Genomic DNA, 25,470 nt, shown 5'->3' on the forward strand with positions numbered 1-25,470 from the left:
ATAAATGCCTTGCTTTCTCTTATTTAAATTCACATATTAAAATTATAAATTTTGTTAAATTCCAATTTAAAATCAGTAGAAATCCATCAGTAGACAAAGAACTAAAAGATTGTTTTATTTTCAGGGTTTTTGATAATGTTCACTAAAACATAAATGATAATTGAAGAACGAGAAATTTTGTTAGAACAATGTCAAGTAAAATATAATTATTTAATACACAAGATCGAAGCAAGATGTTGATTTATTTGTTTATTCCTTAAAGCTAAATTGTGCCTATTTATGAATTTTAAAATTAAAGGGTACAGTCCTCTATGGACATCAAAATGAAAAAGTAAATCGGTCTCGGGTCTATCGTAACGGTGCCACCTATGGTAATATCTACTTCCCTATAGGGACATTCGCTAAAATCTGATCATCTGCGATATAATGACATACTTATGAGTAAAGTGATCTAGTTACCAAAATGACATACAGAAATAAAATATTTACTCACGATCACTTTGAATAAACATAAGCTCGTGTAGGCCAAAATACTAACACGGGGCTGCAAGAAAGTTTACAGATCTTAAACCTCTTTTATGAAGATGCGTCTCGATAGTGATTTGTGATATCCATCCCAGATTATACTTTCGACTTCGTGTCTAGTCTTCGTGGATTTATAGTTGACCTTACTAGGGACACCTATAAAAGTTTGATGGCTCACTTAAAAAAACACGCTCTCTTATACTAAGTATTGCCCAAATAACAGTTCCTTGACCGCATTTTGTGTTATGAAATAATCCGACGTCGCTGTCACCACTGAAATCCCTAGAGTAGCTCTTACTAAATTGAGTGAAATACCGAAGGTGTTAGGTAGGGTCCTCTAAAATAGTTTAGCCATACAAGTTGTGCGATTGCCCTGCACCGGGTAAAGACTCGGAGATGAATTTAGAATATTTTGGCTGTGCAAAACGCGCACACTCACCCGTCTGTAATAATGAGGACGAAAGAGGCCTTCTAAGAAGCGCTAATAATTTATTTTAAAACATTTAGAAACATTTCATTTTTACTGATATATTTACCCCAGAACATATCATAAACTTCTTAGATTTTGCTCACTGAAGCAATATGTTATTTTATCACTTTCATTTACTATAATTTATATTTTAAAGTCAGCACTAACTGTTTAGGAGTTTAGGAAGTGGTTTGAAATTCGTGACAATTTACCCTATCTACCTTTCTAGGACAATCGTAGCAAAAGAATGAAAAACGAAACATTCAATCCTACTCAGAAGTGGAGAATTCGTAAGATGACCATAAAAACAACATACATTGTTATCATCTCAACAGACGTTGTGCTGCCAGACTGGTAAACTGTAGGAAGCACTTTATTTGACCACGTTGTGTTTATAGACATTGACGACAGTAGTCTAAGATATATCCATAACAGTCTCCGAAATGTATCATTATAGCTCTGGCAAGCCAATTGCACCTCGTCAACATCTGTTGAGCTGCGTCCTTGAAGAAAAGAGTTAGGGTCATCTTCTAGCCTGCCTAGAAAGTACAAAATTGTGATTCATACAAGGAGTAGGTACAATAGGACAATATGAAGTCACTTTGAGCGTTTTTCCCGTAAGAATAACATGGAGATAATTTTTTAGCCATTAAAAAAATCCTGATCGTTGCCTACATATCCAATTGTCCAACCTCATAAATATTTCCAATCCTCACTTTTCCCCTATATATTTTCAAAATCAAGCTAAAAAAGCTAATTTTTTTTCATTTATTGACCCGTGCAGGTGTATATGTAAAGTAGGTACAATATAGGAAAGAGAATCCACTTTGGATGGATGGGGATTTTAAATGTTTATGGAGTTGGACTAATAGTTGGTTTAATAGTATGGAACATTTATATAGGGGGGGGGGGGGGGGCGATGAAACTGCCCCGATATTTTAGGTACGTTTTAAATGATGAAACTGTCCCGCTCATTACAGAGCATCAAGAAGGGTCGCCTCGCCATATAGTGCAGGAAAATAGTGTTGGATTCCATAATTTTAATTTATCAGGCTGAAAATTCGTGGAAATGTTGTACGTACAGCTGGGATCATCATACTAAAATTCCCAACATTTATATAGGGGGGGGGGGCGATGAAACTGCCCCGATATTTTAGGTACGTTTTAAATGATCCCGAACGCCCGGCCAGGTTGCCGCTACGGGTCTGGGGAAAAAGGGAGTTATTGTTGTCCCTGCGTTCTGTCAACGACTGCAGTCTTCTAAAATTGCTAGCTTATTTTAGGCTAGGTTAAGTTAGGTTAGAAGTATTGGTATTGGTACAGAAACAATTTTGACTTGGCAGGAAAAGTAGTCGACGGCAGTTTTAGAAGACTGCAGTCACTGACAGGATACAGGGACAAAAATAATACCCTTTTTCCCCAGTCCTGGCCGGGCGCTCGGGGCAATTTTAGCATTTCTAGTCTTAACGAGGTGACCCTTCCTAATCCTCTTTATTGAGCGGGGCAGTTTCATCTTGTCAAATGTACCCAAAACGTCGGGGCAGTTTCACTACGCCCATACAGAAAAAACGATGTTATTCTTATCGGAAAAAACGCTCAACGTGACTTCATATTGTCCTATTGTACCTACTCCTAATAAGTACTTCCTAGCCAGGTGAACATGTGAGGAGGGCGAAAAGGCATTTTAGAGAAAGTTATACAGTTACATGGATAACACTACAAAAACATCCAGAATCTAAAGAGTTTTCTTGAAATAACGGTCCATCCTGCTGCTGAAGATAATTTCACCAGCACACGAGGACACGAGGCTCTTGAGGAGAAGCTGATTGCAGGTCCCTGGAAATTCTCGACTTAGAACGACAGTTACTAATTGAAGACAACAAAATTTCAATCCTATTCTTTTTCTCAGATTTTTTCTACCAGATAAGATAACATTGTATCAGATTTTCTCACATATATAGAATAAAATAGAAAAAGCATGAGTTTGAAAATGCAACAAGGTACAGAAAAAAAAACATCACAACTAACTACGAGGAGGAAGTTAACATAGCCTAAGTGAAATATTAGGAAGAAGAACAAATCACGATGTTTTTCGTATTTTAGTGCTGAGAAGGAGGTGTGTTGGTTGGTACACGGGAAAGTGCTCGATTAGGAGAAAAGGAAGAAAGCTACGAAGAGGAACTAAGAATATTGTTCAGGAAAGCAGCCTGGTGAATAAGTCTCGGACTTAAACCAGCGGTGGATGAGGGACTGCGGACTTAGACAAACGAAACAGGTAAGATAACACAAGATCCTGACGAACAAGCAGCAATGCAATAAGTCTCGGACTTCCAGCGATGGATGAGGGACTGCGGACTTAGACAAACGAAACAGGTAAGATAACACAAGATCCTGACGAACAAGCAGCAATGCAATAAGTCTCGGACTTAAACCAGCGATGGATGAGGGACTGCGGACTTAGACAAACGAAACAGGTAAGATAACACAAGATCCTGACGAACAAGCAGCAATGCAATAAGTCTCGGACTTAAACCAGCGATTGATGAGGGACTGCGGACTTAGACAAACGAAACAGGTAAGATAACACAAGATCCTGACGAACAAGCAGCAATGCAATAAGTCTCGGACTTAAACCAGCGATTGATGAGGGACTGCGGACTTAGACAAACGAAACAGGTAAGATAACACAAGATCCTGACGAACAAGCAGCAATGCAATAAGTCTCGGACTTAAACCAGCGATGGATGAGGGACTGCGGACTTAGACAAACGAAACAGGTAAGATAACACAAGATCCTGACGAACAAGCAGCAATGCAATAAGTCTCGGACTTAAACCAGCGATGGATGAGGGACTGCGGACTTAGACAAACGAAACAGGTAAGATAACACAAGATCCTGACGAACAAGCAGCAATGCAATAAGTCTCGGACTTAAACCAGCGATTGATGAGGGACTGCGGACTTAGACAAACGAAACAGGTAAGATAACACAAGATCCTGACGAACAAGCAGCAATGCAATAAGTCTCGGACTTAAACCAGCGATGGATGAGGGACTGCGGACTTAGACAAACGAAACAGGTAAGATAACACAAGATCCTGACGAACAAGCAGCAATGCAATAAGTCTCGGACTTAAACCAGCGATGGATGAGGGACTGCGGACTTAGACAAACGAAACAGGTAAGATAACACAAGATCCTGACGAACAAGCAGCAATGCAATAAGTCTCGGACTTAAACCAGCGATTGATGAGGGACTGCGGACTTAGACAAACGAAACAGGTAAGATAACACAAGATCCTGACGAACAAGCAGCAATGCAATAAGTCTCGGACTTAAACCAGTGGTGGATGAGGGACTACGGACTTAGACAAACGAAACAGGTAAGATAACACAAGATCCTGACGAACAAGCAGCAATACAATAAGTCTTATGACCTGATCCCTGCCAACCAACATCTAGACTCTAGAGATTATCTCTTGTACCGAAGATTTCTAACTAAAGATGTGCAGGAAATTTCCAGGATACAGGATGTATCCAGGACACAGGGAAATAAAGGCCCGGTTTTCGTCATGGTTTTGCGGAATATTCACACCGTGTGTTATACTTCCGCAGTGAAGGAAGGCAAAAACCGGAACTAAACGTCCACAATGGTGAAGGGTTAGTGGCTGGTCAAGATCAAGCGACATTCAATGTCACTAGAGATAGGTGGGGTCCGGGTAGTGCCACTGTACTTAGTACCTATCTGAGTGTGGACAGTGCGGTACCACCTACTGCCATAAGGATATAAGGTAACTCCAAACAGTAATCAAACTCAAGTTTATTTATCTTTAAGTTTAGTACTGTAAAGCTAATACACTCCAGCGATTTAAGGCGAAAACAATGTTCGTCAACTTCAACCCTAAGTAATTTACATAAAGTGTATTTAAAATAAATTTTGAGTTTTCTGTGCGATGGTTCTCTCATTATAATATTCAATATTGCGTATGTGATTTGTATCGTATGAACTCCATCTATTTTAAAATGCTTACCAGGAAGTTCGTTGATCGTAAAGGGTTGTTCGTGGGGCCTTATTTAAGATTGTTTCAAAAGATAAAAATACAATAAAATCAATTGTTAAATTTAGTTATTCGACCAAATAAATTTTTATTACATAAAATTAATATACTAATGTTGTTAGCTTATCTAAAAGTGTGTTTTCTTGTACCATATCTTCGTGCGTAGCCTGGAGTATCCGGGTTACTTGTCATTCTTGGACTTGGAGGTGTCATTGGGAAAAATAAGAATATATTTACAGTAATATTAATTGCACGGGGAAAAGTTTTACTTTTGAAACCCTTCTAAATTTTCAAATAAATGTATTTGGATGTGCTGAGGATTTAATTGTGCCTCCATAATATCTGAAATATGAATTTATAATAAAGAATTTAGAATTTTTAAAACATGGTTGGTCTGTTGCTCATACAAAATAGTAGATTTCTTTTGTCCGTCGATGAAAATTAGCTTCTTCGATACCTTATAGGTTCCACTCGAGAAATGTTAGTAAAATTGTTCAAACTATTAAAAATCCCCGCCACAGAAAACTTGCAGACTTTGAGAATGTCAATCCGTCTGATCGGGTCTTTACTAAAATATTTCCATAAACAAGACATAGTCTATCTAATGCAAAGTTAAATGGCATTAGATTTAACGAGTACTTAGGTTTGCTACTACGGGAAAGGTAAAAGGTGATTTTTTTTTATCAAATGTCAATAGTATAGGATGAAATAAATAAATTTACTAAATTCCTTTAAAACAACAATGCTTCAAAGCAGAAAACTGATTGTTTTTAAGCTCTACACGAGGTTGGAATTTAAGTTGAGCATTTCCATGATTTAAGGGTAAAAAGTGGAACACTTTTTGAATGGTATACATGAATGACAGTTTGAGCGAATAGTGTTTTTGGCCACTGGGAACATCGAAATGAAAAAGTAAATCGGTCCCGGGTCTAGATATTTCCATGCCACCTACGGTAATAGCTACTTCCCTATAGAGGAATTCACTAAAAGGAAGGACTTGAGTATATTTTACGATTTTCTCGTGAGTTTTCTGGTGTAAATGTATCTTGAAATACATTCCCTGTGCATTTCATTTTCAACAAGCCTCTAAATACCATTAGTTATTGATTGTTTTACTTGGGAGGGTTCTTTAGGGCCCCAAGTCTAAATTTCAACCAGTTATTAAACATAAATCGTCTGTAATTTGGTGGTATTTTGTACAAATAAATGTATCAATAATCATTCAAAACTGACAATGCATATATAGCTTACTTCGATTTTTAAATCAAAGCAGTTTAATTTAACATGTAAATTGTTAGCAAACTTCTCTCATTACAGCAAACCTGCAGAATAAGCGAATTTTAAAATTAGTGTATTGAATTCCTATCGAAAAATAATGGAAAATACTTAATACTATGTCCACTTTATTCTGAGCAAAATGGAAATAACTTATTCGCACATATATAACATTGGAAGCAACTTTTGGCATTTAGTAATTTGTCATTCAAATAAAAAATACACGATACTATTTAATGTAAAATCAAAATAGGATTTTCCAAAAACTCAATAGAAAAAATACATTTTTCACGGGAAAACTCTTCCTCCTTTCCTTCCACTGAACACACCGATTCCTGTGCATCCGCAACCAAATGGCTAAATTCATATTACTAACTCCTTTTTTGGATGTTTATTAACACAATGCAAGATCAAATTTAGTCAGGCTTTTTTACGAGGATTAGTACTCGGGGCATTTATTTACAAATCATCAAAGAGGGATTCATATACTGGTCCATTAATAACATATCCACAAACATTTAATGATAAAATCGAATAAAATCAATATTTCTCAAGTATATTGTATATTAAACAATAGTAAAGGTAATAATAGTATAATTAAAGGTAATTAGTATTTTGTAGTATATAAAAAAATAAAATTAATTGATAACATACAGTTGAAAACAAACCTTTCAATTTTGAACCCGTATAACAATATGCACTTTAAATAATCAGGAACCAAACATAGTTTCTAGTCTCGGGATATTTAAATGCTGAAATTAAAAAAATATATAAAAGTTGAATTAATGCTAATTTAAATTGAGGATATAATCTGTGGTCGTTGACGTTATTTCATTGGATTTTTATTATCACAATCTTTAAACGTTCGTAAATGGTAGTATGTATATAATACAGTTTATGCAAAAGATATCTACGTATTATCCAATGTTATATTTCAAAGGATATGTGAGTAAAATATTATTATATACCCAATAGGAAGCTTACATCTAAAGATGTAAAAAGTATACTTACCAATATGCTATAGCATTACTAATGTATCTTTAATAAATAAATTATTTTAGCTAATCAACTGACAGTTTTTCGAATAGAGTTTCAGTAAACTGTAAGCTATATATTTTTCGAAAACTCATATTGAAACAATAATGCATTTAAAACTACCTAGCCATTTAAAACATTCTGAACATTGAAGCGGATAAATGGTTGGTGGAAACTGGCCTTGACAGATCAATAATTGATTGATTTAATCAATTAATTGATGATTATCTCGTGCCGCCATTTTTTTGCATGTGTCCATGTGAGTGGTGTGAATTGTAAGTGTTAGGGGAGTGGTAAGACGTATGCATCTTAGTATGAGGGATTTCAAGTCTCAATTAAACTTTCTCTCTCAATTTTCAGGACTTAGAATTATAATCAGAATCTTTACTGACATTTATCCGTTTTTAAAATGAATACACATTATCAGAAGAAAAGATCTTTAATGATCCTTTAAGACATTTACAAAAGGAGAGTCAATAGTTGTAACTTATGACTAGATTTGGATGGTAAACTCAGTAATTAAAGATTTTGAGTATAGGTGTGAAATACTATCTTACTAAATAGTTAAAAGATTAAACAGTGAACAACTAAACAATCAAAAGTTGAACACAAACAACTAGATTATGGATGGTGGAACAAAAAATCCTGGAATTGTATAGAATGGATAATTGGATACTAACATTAACAATTACTTTGAGTGCTTAGCTTCAATTGATTTCTTTGCCGTAATATTTCGGCGAGTTTTTCTTTTTTCTATGCATTTAGTATACGAAGCCAACTCCGCGCAGTAGTCAGATTTTGGACGAGGAATGTTTTATGGCCCCCAAGGGTCCAGTCCAGCTTCGTGCGGTCGTCAATTTTATTGTATAGTCCAACTCCGCCCGGTGGCCACATCTAATCTCTACCCTACCCATCAATCCTTAACTTGCACTTGTTGTGCTTTCGGATGAGATATGTAGTTTTTAATAAGAAATCTTCTATATATATACCGTTTGTCCCAAAAGGAATGTTACACTTTTATTTGTTCATATATACTCTATTCATGTGACAGGTTAGGTTTGGTTACGTTAATGATTATGTATTGTAGACTTTGAAACATATAAACTCAAATGAAACATAAGTATTCTCTTTTGTCCTGGTTAACTTTATTTTATTAGTTACCGTGATTTCGTAATGTTCTAAATTATGTACATTTATAACAATTTCAAACTTCAAATACAAAGTCTCAGCCATCAGGGCTGTGAGAGCCAAAATTGACCACCGCGCGGAGTTGGACAGTAGGTTTTGACAGATTTCTGACCACCGGGCGGAGTTGGTAAACCCCTTATCAATGCGTATTTACTAGGAGGATCTAGGTATAAACAGGTAGGCATCGCTCATGCAGAGAACGTTTTCATGAATTTTCATAAACCTAAACCATTCAAACGAGATGGTCAAATGAGAATATCGAATGATGGCCGCTGACGCCTCGTTATATACTGGGTGGCGTTATGCATACGTTGCAACAACCATCTTCGGGGCGATATAGTATATAATATATATATATATATATATATATATATATTAACTCGAGCAAAAATTATCCGATTTTCATAAAATTTGGTACAAACGTTTAAACATAATTATATTTATTCGGACGAGTTCGCGAACCAGCATGATCGGACTATGGGAACGGTGGTTTATGGGGGGTTTTATGGGGTAAAAATTGGGTGTTCCCATTTTTGACCCTAAAAACATAAAATTTTGCAATTTCTTTTCAAACCATTTTGTATAGATCAAAAAACAAATAATTTAGTATATTGAAGCGTTGTTATGCGCTTATAGTTACGGATAAAATTTAAAAAATGTAAATTTCAAATTCCCATGTTATTCTTATGGAGAATAAGTAAACTGTTGTAGTTTGCCCGTTTATGAACATATTTTGATCAAATTTTGAAAATTCATTTATTTCGTACCTACTAAACTATTAACATAAAAAAACACTTTTAGCCTCCCTCTTGCAGCAAACCTAAGTAGGCCCTATTTGTTAAACTAATGCTAATTAAATATGGAATAAATGTGATGTGAGATATTATAGTGTAAATCCAATCAGGCATATGGAAATTCGCTTAGTCTTCAGGTTAAATGCGGCGGTCTTCATCTGTCAATTTTGGAACTAAAATCTTTCTTATAACTTTTCGTTGTTCTTTTATTATTTGTTCTGTATCACATTTTGTGTGGAGGGTAAGAGTTTCACTAGCATACAATCATTGACTTTATATCTACGTGTAGATATAAAGTCAATGATACAATGCTGCTGGTTTAATTACTGTGGAGTAATGCCTGATTTTTGTGTTATAGGAATTGCATTTCTCATTGTAGATTTCACTTGCCATATTATATGCTGTTTTCATTTACTGTTGTCTTGTCTTCGTTGTAACTTTCCTTCTCCAGTTGGTTCTAAAATTTGGCCCAGGTATTTAATATAGGTGAATTCGCGGTAATATCAATATTTTTGTTAATTTGGATGTGATGACTTTCATTAGCTTTAATGATTTTTATACAACACTTCATGTAAACAACTATGCAAGAATATTTAGTTCCCAAGCTGCGTGACAATTTCACATATGTTTTCAGAAATATAAATAAAATCGACACTGATGCCCACTGGCTTGAATTCTTCAACAATACAATTTATTGTGGAGGCGCAAAAGTTTGGTTTGGACATTCTTATATTATATTATATTTATTTAAAAAACAAGTTTAAAAGTTCGATTTATTTACTTTATTTTAGACTCAACACTTTCAATCCGTTCTGTATACAGTGTGTAAATTAAGTCTTGTATTTTTAAAACCGAAATAGATAGAAATATTCTGTTTGTAGCATTGATTGTAGGGGGTAGAGGGTGACTTATTTTTTTCAAATAGCAACCCCTATTGAGTAGTGCCATTTTGGCTAGGGGTGAGATATCCACCTCGGGTTTACGTCATTGTGTTTCTTTTGACAAATCCTTCAAACTGAGGGGTCACTCAATAGGGGTTAAAAATCTGTTAAGGGGGTTAAAAAATATTTTCGATGTAAAAAATTACGGAACCTTTGTTAACAATCAACGCCAGAAACAGATTATTTCTATATATTTCAATTTAAAAATACAGATTTGTTTCAAGACTTAATTTACACACTGTATATTCTATGCTATATTTGATGAAAAAATTAATATTTGAAATTTAATTCAGTCCACCTATTCGACAACAGAATTTATTTTGAATTTAAAATGTTACTTACATTTTCCAGTACATAAATCTTTGATAATTATAGTAGGTCAACAATTAAATACTAAGTTTTAAAAGCTACTACTAGTATACGTACAGTAATAATTATGATCAGTTTTTGTAAATAAATCTTTAACAAAATATAATTAACAGTTAGTAACACAGGTGAGGACTATTGTTCATTTTTTACCTATGTTTGACAAAAAACATTATCTGTATTGTGAAAACACCAATTTTTTCGATCAATATGAGATCTTATCGTACTGTTACAAGAACCTTATAAATGCATTTATTAAATATTCCAAGTACTATTATACTGCTAACATCTCCAGTTGCCCACTAAATAGTGTGAGTGCCATAAGCAAGTGAATTTTAATTGTTTATTGCTACACTAATTAGGAATCAATTACATCAAGTCAAATGAATTCAAGGTCACTTATAATTTGTAATCAATTGTCAAGGGAAGTGATTCACACGGTGCCATTACCCGGGATTGAAACGTAATTAAATGTTTAATTAGTTACGTAAATGAAGTAATATGCTAATCTGTAATAATTAATCACTTGTAGAACCTGCATTGAATCTTTGTCAAGATATTGAATGACATCAATATGATTGTTTGTAATCTTATTTTGTTCTGATACAACTCAGTCTTGCACACCATTTCAAGCAAAAGGTCAATTCGTGTTTAAAATTAAAAATAAGTGTCAAACCTTTAGAGACTTAAGATACGCGAATAGCAGTGAGATGGTGTAGTTAAGTAGTCTACTCTACTATAAACTACTCTACTCTACTAACTCTACTAGGTATTCACTCTACGAGAAAAATATTTTGATGGTTTACCTACTTCAATTTAACTACTACAAACCATTTACAAAATATTTTCCATCCAATAATACTATAAATTTGACATTTACCACGAGGTTTAAATGGATGTTTGGAGTTTTTTTAATTTGTGAGATAAGTAATCTAAACAAAACCCTATATGCCTATTATATGTGATCCTACCTATGTAGAATAAACTAATAGTACAATTCTTTACTGCACTTTCATTTAAACCGGTTTAAAATGGGATTAAGTGGGAATTCACACTTAATGTACTCCCAGTCCGACGACGAGTACTCAGGTTTGCGGTCACGAAGTGACACATAAGTATGTTTGTTTATTATATAACTCGTTCATCTATAAGCTTTTGTTGACGTCAATGGAATTTTAATGCAAAAAATAGTTGAATTAAAAAGAGAAGACCGACACATCTTTAGCATCGTTAGTGTCCTTACACTTTGTTACGGGGCAAAAACATTAATTGGTGTTACGCCATCGAAGGATGTCACGAATGATCGCTTCGCTAATTTTAATTCACTATGTTTGTCGACTCATTATCCAAGAACTTAGGTTTCCACGGTTTGGTAGGTTTCCTCTAAGGTCGCAGCGCTGGTTGCACAATGGCTTGTTGCTGAGAAACAATATCAGCTGATAGTCGGCTCATCGACTGAAGAAGTTTTAGATGTACTGTAAAAATGATTAAACCGAATACGAGCAGTAAAAACTAGCTACTATGTCAGTGCTTCGCATTGGGATGGGGGGTGGCACAGTAAAGAATAATATGATTCTAAATACTGAAGAAAAAACTCCGGGAAATAGTTCTATGGGTCAAAATAAAGAGAAAATAAAGTATAAGTTTTTTCTCAAAAACGCTTTGTCAATCTAGTTAATGAATGTTAAAAAATTATTCCTGATTATATCTTTATTGTAACCTATAGAACAATTTCCTGGATTTTGGATGTTTACTTACGACACCTCCATATAGAACATACAGAAAGTTACAAGCACCATTCCAAATTACACTTTACTTAGATTTACTTATTTGCGGACCTAAAGAACTTAGAGGATTTCTAGATCTTATTCTCATGAGGAAGCCCGTACAACTACGGACCGAAAAGAGTTAAAAAATGTTTTCAACCTAAGTCCTCAAATATTGTGAAGACAGATCCACCCGGCTTGAACACTTAGTGAACCAAGCAGTAGGTTAGGTTAGGTTAGGTTAGGTTGTCTTGCTCAAGTTAATCATTGGGGTAACATTGCTAGATCACATCTCGAAAGAAGGGCACATGATAAACGTGCTTAAAGCAAAATATTGAATTCTTTGATTCCTTGCCCTATCCTCATTGGGAATGGAAGTATTCGATTCATTATATGAGTACTCGGAAATATATACGGCATGTAATAATTGTTTTAATTGTTTAACTACAACAAAGTTAAATTACTTCGTCAATTTACTTCCAAAATCGTAAGACCCCCTTTAAATTTTAGTTTTTATAGTTATTAAAAGTAAAAAGAAGTTTTAGGAGTATTATGCTTTTGTTCTGATGAATGTGTTTGTAAATAAATTGAATATTTGTCTTTTTACACCATTGGTTTATTTACTTAAAACATAATGTTTCAAGAGCTAGAAAATAGGAAATCAACTAATGTTATCGAACTGATAATTATATATGAGTTACCCATCAAGGGTGTATGGCTATGGAAACGATGTCTACTGTATATGACCTTGGCTTCTGTTGCAGTAAACATTATTGAAGCATTGCACAGAGCAAAGTCTCTAACGTTACATTTAAATGCAACTTTATATTGTTTTAATAGTCGTGTCAACTAGGGTACATGATAAGCAGGAGGATACACAGATTTTTATTAATATTTCAGTTGTTTAGAGGCGGTTTTAAAATTATATTTCACATTTTACCCACAAGCAAAGCCCAACCACCAAATGACGCTTAAAAGCATAGGCTACAGTGTTCATCAAACGAAAGAACTGAATAAAAACACTCGATTTTGAAGTGGATTTTACCCCTAAAACTGAAAGTTATACATTTGATAAGTATTAACATCCTATAATACTTATTTCTACACAATGGTATAATTAATTAATTGTTTGTTAAGAAAATATGAAATTTTAATAATAAATAAAATAATTATAGAAATGACGAATTGGAAAATATTTAATTAGATTAAAAACTAATTTTCTAATTGGGAAAAACAATAGGTAAACAATATCTATACTGTACATTAAAATGTAATAATTTTCAGGTATAGAAATATAAAGTATAACACACAGCCTCTCCTCTAGTACTGGCTGAATAGCATATTATACATGTAATGTATTGTTTATTTACCTAAATACATTGTACATGTTAATATATGTGTTTAATTATTATGGTAGCTGCCTAAAAAGACTAACAATGTATTTATGTGTCTAATCTAATATTTGCAGTATATATGCCTAGTACATGGTCAGTATACGAATGCAGTATGAAGGTCACTGATTGAGATTTTCATCTTGTAATAACCGCATTTTTCATAAACTACTGCACCTGGCCAAATATACATAACCTACACTAACTGTTATCTAAAGCTACTACTTTTATGATTATAATCCATGGTCAAAAGCCACCACTCTTACAGTTTATGATTGTTCATTATGATTAAAAGGCTAAATCTACAGTATGGTCTACAGTTGGTCACCATGGTCAAAAAGCAATATTTTTCAAGTGAGTTCACCATGAACTAAGACTTGTTGAACACACTTTAATGGATACAAGTACAGTACAAAGCGTTTAAGTTATATTATTTTACATCATATTTCCTTCTACACTATGAGATTTTTAATACCACACCGCTGTAAGCAGATACGAATATCGCATGTAGAATAAAACTTTCTACGCACATTTTGTTCCTGCAATAAATAAACTGTGTAAGTTTTAGTTAACATTTTACCCTCATTTTGAAGGAATAAGATACTAGCTACAGTTTGTTAATATCTCAGTTACATTGTATATACAGGGTTGGCTGGTAATCAGTGTTACGGACATTTTTGGTGTAAGTACAATTAAATGAAGTGTGATGATGCATATAAGAGGTTCCAAGTCTAAAAGTTAGCTTACCAAAGAATTATTTTATGTTATTAAAAAATAATCATGTTTTTAAACACAATACAGCGATTTCTTAATCACCTGTAAATGGACTTGAGTAGATGATGTCATTTTCGTGTACTATATTAAATTTTGAACAAGAATAATAGAAAATGATGGAGGATCAATAATAGTGAAAACTCCATTTTAAATAGTTCCAAAGATAAAAATAAGGTCCATGATACAAATTAAAAAGATTACTGTGGTCTATTGCGTTTTTCTACACCCTATATTACAAGAACGTAGCAAAATATATTGAAACTGTGCCATTTTATATGCTTTCAAATCATATTTAATGAGCTTTAAGATCTGCTTATGTTCGCTTTAGTGGTTTGAAGACTTTAAAACATAGTTTATTTAACTTTTCAAACAAAGATAGTAGACATGTATTCAACAAAACTTTTATTTTTGTTTCAGTTTGAACAGTAAAAACAGTAACAGAGTTCCCTGCTTTCTAGTATTCACGCCTCTAAACAAGCAAAAGCATATCTAAACCTCGATAGTGTGGCATATGGTTGGAAAGCTTATTATGGCGAATTTTTCAATATATTTTGCCACCTTCTTGTACACAGGGTGTAGAAAATTGCAATAGACCAATGGTTTTTCTTTAATTTTTATCATAGACCTTAATTTTTATTTTTGGAACTATTTACAATGGAGTTTTTACTATTGATCCTCTATCATTTTCTATTATTCTAATTCAAAGTTTAATTTAGAACACGAAAATGACATCATCTACTCAAATCTATTAAGAAATTGCTATATTGTGTATAAAACATGGTTAGTTTTGAAAAACTTAAGATAATTCTTCGAGAAGCTAATTTTAGAGAATTTCCCTGTATGGAAGTAGTTATTAGGTACCGTAGGTGGCATGGTACCGGTAAGACCTAGGCCCGGGACCGATTTACCTTTTCATTTTGATGTCCCCAGAGGCCAAAAACACCCTTCGTTCAAATTGTTATATATGTATATATGTATATATATAAGTGACATATACAGTATATATGTGGGTGTGTGTGTCCGTAAACGCAATAACTTAATTTTCGTCCGATTTTAATGGAATTTGGTTTGAAGGTGTAAGGGGGGATAAACTTGAATGAGTTCACGAACCAGCATGATCGGACCATGGGAACGGGGTTTTATGGGGTACAAATTGGTTTTTCTCACTTTTGACCCTCAAAACACAAAATTTTCTAATTTCTCTTTAGACCTTTTTAAAGAGCTTAAAAAAACAAACAATTTAGTATGTAAAAGTATTTTTGTACGGTTATAAATAATGGGGAAAATTAAAAAAAAAAAATTAAATTTAAAATTTCCATGTTATTCTTATAGAGAATATTGTAAAATGTTGTAGTTTGCTTATGTTTATGGATATATTTTGATCAAACTTGGTAAATTTATTTATTTTATACTAGGTTATTGATATTTTTCTTAAAAAAAAACACTTTTTTACCCTCCCTGGAGCAGCAAGCCTAGGTACTCTTAAAACCTATAATGTTAATTATATACATTTAATGAAAATCAATCCAGGCAAATAATAATAAACTATATTTTAGGAAAATAAACTATATTTTCAGTTGCACCATAATCTTTTTTTTCTAATTATACAACACTGATAAATCTAACATGAACTGGTTTTTACTCAGCTGGGTCCTCGCTCAACGGTGATTTCTTGTGCATGAACAAGAAAATCACAGTATCTTAATCTTATCTTATCTTATCTTAGAATCACTGCAAGTCATTCTAAGATACAGTAAACAGCATTTTACTCTTATGTTGTTAACCTTTTATACAGAGTAAAGTTTTAAGTTATTAACCTAGGATTAATATTGTCCTCAATATTTCAGCTCCCCAAAATCTATGATCTATGCGGTTGTCTTTTTGGACTATCCAGGCAACATGAAATAACAAATCAAATAAATATCATGATTTGTGTTGTATTATATGGCAAATTGTTATTGAAAAATCAAATTGTCTACTCTGCAGGTATTTTCAGGATGGTTGGTACCCATCCATATATAGCATATTTTGCTACAAGCAAGTGTTATTAAGTATATACGTATATAACATAAATAGGCAATACAACAAAATACAGTTTGCATTGTTTATGGTTTGTTCACTGCTAAATACAGCAGACGTGGTATGAGATAAGCAACTACTTTTGTTAAAACCGACGCTGGAAAACAAACCAATTTCTTCAACTTCTCTGTCAATTTAAAACAATAAGCGGATTTCCTCTTCCGTTGTTTCCAAACAATGAAAGGTTTGAATAAACTCAATACCTTGGAAACAAACAATACAATATTCTATTCAAGTGTTGTATAGATAAAATTGTGACCCTCTTCAAAGTTATTGTTTCAAACTTGTTTTGGAAACTCTCGTGTTTTCTAAATAAATATTAAAATAATGACGTATTAATGATTATATAATTCTGTTTAGTAAAACTTTAATTGTTTATTTATTTGCTCAACTCTTAAACCATCTTCACTACAAATAAATATCTTAGTAAACTTGCGCAGATCCTGTTATGTTTTTTAGGGTAAGTTGAGGTTATGGATCAATGCATATTTTTATTTGTGTAGATAGTTTTATAAGTTTTACAAGCAATGCATAAGTTAAAGAAGTGTGTGTTCGATGTTTATCCAACAGATGGTTTTAAGTTTTTTTATTTAGTAATGATTTTGAGTTCCAAAATAATTTTAGGGGTTTTAACTTGCTTCATTTGCTGTATGATTTTGGGATACGTTGAATCCTATTTTTGCTTATGTGTACATTTTAATGGCTATCCTAAGAGAAGATTTCTTGGATGGTCATAGAGAATAATATAAAAATATGATAAATCGGCAACACCAACAATATGATAAATTTTTGTTTTAATTAACCTTAACGCTCTTGAGGCTTATAAACTACAAACGTTTTTGCAGGAGGTCCCTCCCTACTTGTCTTCCTTTATTCAAAGGCTTGTCCACAATATCGTATATCATATATTTTATAAGCCTACTTATAATACACAAGACGCGATGCCTTGGTCATTTAGATGCTCAAAATAGTCCATGTTGATCCATAAATTTCGGGGTTATTCGTACAAAAATAGTGATATCAGTAATATGTTCATGGCGGAATATCGAAATCGTTACAAACACCCGTCACCATAGCATTGATTAAAATTCGTGTGCTGATTTTGCTGAAGAATATTGTCCCAGATAATAAAACAAATTTAATTGAATTGTTATTCAAATGTTTATTAGTCTATTATATCGCATATTATGTTTAACTTAAATAACATTTGAAATTATTATTGAATAGGTTTAGTACTACGGGCGGCTCCAAAAGGTACCAGCTGAGGCACATTAACAAAATACCCCCGCCGCAGCAAACCTGCTAACTAAGCGAATTTCAACTGGTCTGATTAAATTTTTACTAAAATATTTTCATAAATAAGACATATTTATTCGCAATTTCAATATCATTAGATTTAACGAGTGCTTAGGTTTGCTGCTACGGAAAAGTAAAAAGTGTTTTTGACCATACGTCAATAGTATAAGATGAAATGAATAAATTTGCCAAATATAATCAACATATACCCATAAACAAGTAAACTACAACAGTTCTAATTTTCTCCATATGAATAAAATGGGAATTTTAAAATACACTATGTTTTTAATTTTCTCCGTGACCGTTTGGCATACAACAGTGCTTTAATATACTTAATTATTTCTTTTTTTAAGCACAAAACGGTATAGACAGAAATTGAAATTTTTTGTTTTTAGGGTCAAAAATGGGAAAACCCCGTTTTTACCCCATAAAACACCCCATAAACCCCCGTTCCTATGGTCCGATTATGCTGGTTCGCAAACTCGTTCGAATAAACGTAGGTTTACACTTTTGGACCAAATTTCATCAAAATCTGAACATTTTTCCTACATAAATATACAGGGTGTTTGGTACTCAGTGTGAAAAAAATTTTTTGGTGTAAGTACAAAGTAAATGCAGTATGATGATGCATATAAAATGTCCCAAGTCTAAAAATTAGCTTCCCAAAGAATTATTTTATGTTTTTCAAAAATAACAATGTTTTTAAACTTAATACAGCTATTTCTCAATTACCTGTAAATGGATTTGAGTAGACAATGTCATTTTCGTGTTCTACATTAAATTTTGAATAAGAATAATACAAAATGACAGAGGATCAGTTGTAAAAACTCCATCGTAAATAGATTCAAAGATAAAAATTAAGATGTCTGATAAAAATGCAAAAAACATTGGTCAATTGCATTTGTTCACACCCTGTATACAGGAAAGTGTCAGAATATGTTAAAAACTGCGCCATTTTATAAGCTTTCCAACCATATGCTACACTATTGAGGTTTAGATATTTCTTTGTTTATTTTAGTGGTTTGAATGCCAGAAAACAGGGAACTTTTTTACTGTTTTTACTGTTCAAGCTGAAACAAAAATACAACTTTTGCTTAATACATGCTGACTTTCTATGTTTTAAATGATAAAGACGCCATGCTTTGTAGTCTTCAAACCACGAAATTGTACATAAGCAGACAGAAAGCTCAATGGTGTAGCTTAAGGATTTATAGTCAATGATACAACCTACAACAATGCAATTAATTATGGATATAACCGATAATAGAAATCGATAATATACTTTCAATCTCTTTGGGAATGAGAAATATGTACTGGTTCTAGACTTCAGTTGATTATTTTTTCCCTAGAGTTGCAATAAAACTACTTTTTCCTCGCAACATATGTACTGAAACAGCTGCGCTTGCTCCAGTATAACCCATAAAAGGGGTGCAATAACGAAAAAAGGTGCAAGGGACAAGTCTCGGGCAATTTTTCAATTAGAAGTCTACAGCCTAAAACATTCAACATTATAACACGTGTGTCTTTTTTACCATTTGAAAGCAAAAGCGACTGATCGGCATTATTGTTTACACTAGCGTTAAATAAAATTATTTTATACTCACAAAAACTAACGGGTTTTCTTTCAGTATGACGAAAATATTGTTTTTATAGTTATTTTAAACGTAAATTACTTTACTTGACTCGAACTTCATGTTGCTCGGATGAAGTCTAACTCAGTTTTTTACTCTTTCTCGGGTATTCCTTGTCTGGATCTGCGAACCCAAGGTCAAAGGAGCCGATTGTTGCTAACTCTGCCTCACTCCCTACCTCAGTCGCTCATGCTACTCCGTCCGGGCAGGGGATTCACTATTCAGGTACATCATTTAAATACCCTCATTATTTTAAACATGTTTCCTCTAATTCCATACTCAATCTTATAAATTTCAAAAGTTTCCCATAACCGTATTTAGATTAGGGTCTTCAGCATTGAACAATTACTGAGGAATGTACAGTAGACAATGGGATGTAATTGTTCATTTAACAATACTTTATTGTCCACTAGATTATTCAACAGACTAAAAATGGCATCCACATTTAGCATGCCACAAGGGTTTTGCATTAAATATATACCCAATGTTCGATGATATAACAAGTCAAGCTGTAACGAAAACCATTAGGTCTAGGTGGTAATTATTTTTAGGAATAACATCTTGATTAAATTTTTTTAGAAAATTGTCCATTAAAATGTTTATATTTATTCAATTGGAAAATTATGCTATCATGGCATTTGATGAGAATACCACAAACGTTAGTGTACGTTTGTGTATAAACACTCTAAACTCCATTTCTAATGGCATTTGCAAAAATCCAATGGGTTCAAAGTGATTTACGATCTAAATAGCGCTATATCGATTTATTTTATTCGTGATTTAATTCACGAGTTGTACATTGTTACCAAACATTTTCATGCTGTGCACCTTTATGGTGTCTAAAGGTCAAAAAACTTAAAATGAAACATGATTAATTAAATCCCAATCCTATAACAATAGAAGGAAAGTCAAGACCGTGTCCTGACATAGAATGTGCCCGCGAGTGTATCCTACAAAGGTAGCCATACCATGACATAACCGGTCTGCGTCTGCGTGTAACCGTTTTCGTTTTCGTTCACCTTGTTTTACTCTTAGCCATACTCTTGCTATCTTGCCAATGGGGACTCTATAATTGTGAAAAGCGAATTTCCCTATAGGGAAGTAGCTATTACCGTAGGTGGACACTTTCATTTTGATGTCCCTAGAGGTCAAAAACACTATTCGTTCAAATTTGTATACCTATATGTGTGTGATAAACTTGAATGAGTTCGTGACCCAGCATTATCGGACCATGGAAACGGGGTTTCATGGGGTAAAAATTGGGATTTATAATTTTTGACCTTTAAAAAATAGAATTTCTCAATTTCTCATTAACAAACAATTTTTGTATAAGTGTTTTTGTACGGTTATTGGTTACGGAGAAAATTTCAAAAAACGTAAATTTAAAATACCTATGTTATTTTACACAACACAACAATGTACTCAGCTGTTAGTCGGTAATAGTGAACTATGAGGTTAGTGTATCGGTACAGTATTGATCTGGCAGTTGAAGTTGGATTGCTCAATCATTTAGGGATAAAAATATTTATTTAGATGTCCTAGCATTAAGTCGATTAAATAATAATTACGTCGGTTTCTGAGATACACAAACTATAAGGATCACCAATTAACCTACGAATAGCAGAACCTTCGTTGAGATCATTAAATAACTTAATATTATTTCTCATTCCTCAATGAATAATACGCTGAACTTAGTAACAAAACAATTACTTAATTTTGGGATTAAGGAAACATTGTTACTTCATTTGTAGATTCATAAAAAACCACAGTACTTCTACAATGACGTTTCAGTCATATTTACGACTTATCAATGACATATTATCAATCATATTTATTTGAGAATCGTTTTGAAGGCAAGGACAAATTACTCAACTGCACTTTAGTCATTCTTACCGTAGGTTACCGAAATTGGGATAGAGATACCAAATCTACTTTGTGAATACTGTATCTAAAATTAGTTGTGCTCTGTGCTCTTGACTCGACTGACTTCCACAGAATGTTGTACGGCACATTTGTATGCTGCTGGCCAACATTGGGAACATCGTAGCAGATTTGTGCAACATTGCCCAATGGTCATGTGTCAGTTTTGAATGGTCTCAGATTAAATAATAATGACTTGTCATACATACTGGACATACTGGACCACGCAGTTGCAATGAAAACAGAGGGTCGGGGGTTCATATAAAAAAATAGAGTTGAAAGTCGCTGTACAGTTTTCGGGAATTTCAAAGACTGAAGTTCAAAACCTACTGAGCTTTCATCAGCAGAAGTTTAAAAAACTAGTTAACCTCGTAGTAATATCTTGAGATTCTCGTGTGGTATTTTGGCAATAATCGAACAAAAAAGGCATTGTATTTCTTTTTCCCAGTTTACACACTTAATTGGTTATACCCTACCGTCTTACTTTCGTGATAAACTATAATCAAGCAGCCAATTTTATTTTAACTTATTACTTATTCACTATTTAGGGGGAGGGAAAAAGTCGGCCGAAATTACTCGAACACATACCAATATAATAGGGTCTAGAGCTTATTTACTCTTCCCTGTGTGCAGCAACCCATTGCTGGCAGCTTTAGTAAAAGCCGGGCAACAATACTTCATTTTTTGTTTTAGTTTTGTTTGTAGTTTGTTTATGTGTGTATATTATTTGTAATGTTGTTATAATGAACAGAGTAGCGTCTTTGTTAATTGTAAATTGTCTTTGTTACTGCTTGAAGAAAAATGTTCTTCAGGTAGCCTAAATCACGTTTTAAGGCTTTTATTATCAACATTTTTCCTAGCGGAGAACCCCCGGACCCCCATTTACTGGACCCCATGGACCACGCATTGTGATGCAGATACCAAGCAAATATATTATAGAAGCCACCTTGACGGCAAGAGATATTCTGTTTAAGACATGTCGACACACTGCATGTTGTATTTAACAAAAATCCCTTTTTTCTGACTTTTATACAGTGAGTTCATTGAGAGAAGCAGATTCAAAACTCTGCTCATGCTGCTCCCGGCCTTCGTAGAATCCCTGCACATGGGAACAGCATTTCTAAAGAGAACATGGCAAGGATAGGAAGAATCTACATTAGCCTGGACCTGGAGAGCTTATCCCAATGAGCTGAATTAGCACTTGGTCCACAGAGTGTTCAAAAGCTGGGGGAGCCAAAAGTACAGAGAGTCAAGTCGTGATATAAGTCATGTAACTCAAGACCGCGACGTTTAAAATAAAAGTATAATCATCATTGTAATATTTCATGTGTGTGATTGAATTAACGTTGTTTAGATATTGATTTTGACCTTAGTTGGGTTGCAAAGCAATATTAAAACGAAACTCTCATAAGTAAAGTTATTTCTATTTATTTTTTAGTGAAAATAAATAAATACCTCGTCTCTTGCCAGACAAGAATTTCTGGTCTCTATGGTCCTTAGTTAGCCAAAGGCGAGTTTTTTTTTTGTGAAAACGATACAAACTTTTGTCGGTTTACATTACATGTGACGGATGTTTTCTGCAAATAAACACAAAGCTATCTTAAAACCCGATCATTTACTTTTCCTTTAAAAAGGTTCGTGTTTTGGTTTTCAAAAGTCGCCTCAGAGAGACGCCTTTTACACCTTACACCTAGGTTATTATACCGGGTTTTCACTTTACATCTAGGTTATTTATTATTTCAGTTTATCGAGTATCGAGAAGCTACTCTGCACAACCCGCATGTTAACCAAGGCTACTCCCACATGCCGTGTACGACCGTCAGACCTGGGAACACAATATTCTGACGTATACAACCACAAACACACATGGTGATATAAGGCCAAGGGATAAGTCACCGGAAAATATTACTGATAGTGTTAAAGAGTTTTTAAGGGACCAGAGATCTGCTGACGCATTAAGTATGGAGATTGTATGGACGAATTATGCATGTAGAACTAAGCTAATTGAGCTTTGTAACTGACCAAGACCAGCTGGTTTGATAGCCAGAGAGTGGAATTCTACAACCACAGATTGTGTACAACCTACTTTATGGTAAACCGATTAGTTTCGGTACCGAATAGGTAGCATCTTCAGAACATGTACAAGAACTTGTCTATTTAGTTTTCTTTTTCTGATGACCGTATACATAATGAATACATAAATGATGCCAGAAACACACAAGACACGTTAACATTTAATAATTAATTAACTGATTTAATGGGAAGCGAACACGGCGGAAGCTGATGCCAAACTGAAATCACATCTTATTTAACCTACCTTTAGTCTAATCGCAGAGCTTATTAGCCATCTATCTAATTGTATATGGAGTCAACTTCCTTATGATTGGTACTCTCGACTATTTTAACCCTTAACTACCCACATTTATGTAAGAAACTCCATACATGAAACCCCATTCCTGTAAAAATTACGGTTCAAAAGTTAATGCAACTTTTGTGATTTTGCCTATTAAATATCATAGTTACTCTTCGCCTACTACTAACAATAAAGGTTGTTGACAAGCTAATGGGAGAAAGTATGTGTCAGATTTCTGATACAGTTTATTTTATTTTGAAAACAGGGTCACCAAAATATTTTAGATTCGATTTCAAATTTGTGGCTCAAGGTAGTTGACGAGTTTTTCGTTCTTCCTCAACCACATTGCGTATACCTCATCATGTGACCACAGTTTATGACAGGGCTTTTTGTCACCGCTACCGTCTGGAACGGCCTAAATCTGCAATCTGCATATTAGATCCCTCGAAAAAGACGTTCCCAGTTTGTAGCGACTGTGACTTTGTACGACTGCTGATGCGTGGATGCGTGGATGCGTGAGTGTGTGTATGTGCTTTCATAATTTGCTGTGGTATTGTATTTATTTATTTTTTATGCATCAGAAGCGTTTATTAATATTAAGTATGAAGATGTATATTAGATTAGTTTAAGTAATCTCTTTGTATTCCTATGTTTATGTTAGTCAGGTTTTGTGTAGGCCACGTGGCCCTAACTTTTCCTGTATTAATAAATAATTTACCATTTCATTTAATTTAATTTCAACTCCGAATACTACTTATTGATGAAAATGTACCTTATCAAACTTTTAAAAACTAGTAAATTACTTTGTAAGATGTTCTGAAACGTATTGAGTATTTCCCTCAAATATATATAAAGTTTAAATAATTACAAAATGGTAAACTCGTTTATGAGTTACATATCTATAGTGCTCTAGAGCCCAGTATGGTGCAAAGCTTAGTAAATTTGACAAAATATTATGCGTTTTAGGATTTTTAGGTGTTAATAGTCAATATGCAACCTCTATGATGGAACTGTTTGCACTGTAGTATTTAGTCGTGCCCAAAATATTATTTTGTATTCAGCCTGGCCATTTGAATGACCTTTCTAATTTTAAATTGGGAATTATTTGCTTCGATGTGATACTGAATTATTGGAGACACTCGAAGCAAACCCGCCAAATCACATAGATTTAGTTTTCACCTACTGTACTTCTTTTAAAGTAAATAACATTCCAAATAAAGAGTTGTCTTATTTAATATAGCATGATGATTCAGTTAGTATTATCTCGTTTAATTGATACAATTTAACTGCAGTTACAAATCGAATATTTTTTTTTAATTTCGTTTATCATTGAATAATAAAACAATTAATTACTTAAATATTTAGTTCAGCCGTTTCAGTTCAGTTCTTAGAATTGAAAAGTTTCACATAACAGCATTGTTTACTTACATAACAGCATAGTTTTATTCATAACAACACGGGTAACGGACCAATGAGGTTCAAGTATTGAGAGAGAAGAAGTAAAATTGTAATGATTCGAACTTCGACTAATCAGCTGTTCAGGCCAATTTAATTGTTGAGTGGTGCAATTAGTTTTTGGTACAATGTTTCGTTGCATCACTGTCAGTGG

At 33.6% G+C, this 25,470-nt stretch overlaps 1 protein-coding gene across 2 annotated transcripts in view; it reads left to right on the forward strand.

Annotated features, from left to right (window-relative positions):
* The first annotated feature begins 4,705 nt into the window (after positions 1-4,705).
* Positions 4,706-25,470, forward strand: part of LOC128997903 (uncharacterized) — a 70,594-nt gene continuing 49,829 nt past the window's right edge. Inside the window, exon 1 of one of the 2 annotated variants that reach the window (XM_054423711.1) lies at positions 4,706-4,785. The gene's annotated coding sequence lies outside the window, so the exon portion shown is untranslated. Of the gene's footprint in view, positions 4,786-19,724; positions 19,814-25,470 lie in introns of those variants that run through there. The other variant, XM_054423710.1, reaches the window with a different exon arrangement.

Source organism: Macrosteles quadrilineatus, unplaced genomic scaffold (genome assembly GCF_028750875.1).
Source record: "Macrosteles quadrilineatus isolate MER2022 unplaced genomic scaffold, UCM_ALF_1.0 Scaffold_7__1_contigs__length_78375512, whole genome shotgun sequence".
In the NCBI taxonomy this organism is placed as follows: domain Eukaryota; kingdom Metazoa; phylum Arthropoda; class Insecta; order Hemiptera; family Cicadellidae; genus Macrosteles; species Macrosteles quadrilineatus.